The sequence below is a fragment of the Limulus polyphemus genome, unplaced genomic scaffold, assembly GCF_000517525.1.
Source record: "Limulus polyphemus unplaced genomic scaffold, Limulus_polyphemus-2.1.2 Scaffold3348, whole genome shotgun sequence".
NCBI lineage: Eukaryota > Metazoa > Arthropoda > Merostomata > Xiphosura > Limulidae > Limulus > Limulus polyphemus.
The window spans coordinates 50,893-51,747 of record NW_013668958.1 but is presented as its reverse complement, the minus strand read 5'-3'; the positions used below and the strand labels follow the sequence as shown (position 1 = coordinate 51,747).

The 855-nt window shown below is 31.3% G+C and overlaps 1 protein-coding gene across 3 annotated transcripts in view; it reads right to left on the bottom strand.

Annotated features, from left to right (window-relative positions):
* The window catches only part of LOC106469191 (nuclear transcription factor Y subunit gamma-like), a 58,967-nt gene that overhangs the window by 20,433 nt on the left and 37,679 nt on the right, over nucleotides 1-855 (bottom strand). The window lies entirely within an intron of this gene.

Below are 855 nucleotides of genomic sequence, written 5' to 3'. Positions count from 1 at the left end.
TTTCTAAAAATTTTAAATTAACCCTATCGCCCCGGGTACCCTTTACTGCGCATGACACAAGGTTTAAGTGTCTTACATTCAAAATTTTATTAAAACTACTTTTTATTTATATTATACCAATTATAATAGCATACAATCTTAGCTAATAATCCATATTTTAGTAGTATACAAGTTTTAAGTTCTTAATTCTAAAGGGAAATATATATAAAAAAATCCTGAATTTTCGCCAGTGCAACACACGTGACACATTTTGTCTTAGCATGTCATCATCCCTATTTTATCCCTCACCCCTCGAAAATGTACAAAATTAAACGTAAAATACTCTCCATAAAATCATTATTGCTCAAACAGATCATAATTTTTATAGCCTTCAATTTTGTTTGGTTACAGAGCTATTGAATAGAAAATCAGACCCCTCTTGCCACACCCACCTGTCGCATCCTCTCTTTCACAATTCGTTGACAGTTCTCTCTTACGTTTCATTATATATTACCTATAACCAATAGAAAGTCAAGGTTTTCATCTATCAAATGGTGTATTGTATAACGTTCTGTTCTAAACAGATAACTGTCAATTTCACTCGGAGTAGCAACATCATTTCCATGGGAAAGTTAACGACTAGCTTGGATGAATTTGTAACGGCTCTTGTCGCATAATTAGAAAGCCAGGAAAATTTTGAGAGGTAAGTGAATTTGTCTACTTTTTGCATGTTATTAGTTTATATTCTTTGGTGAATTATTTAATTAAATAAAAATTGTTTACTGCTTTACTATAATCACTAAAAAAAAAATCAGGCTTAACTCTCCTCGACAATCGAGAGCAAGAAAAAAAAAAGATTGGGTAAGTACTTTATTT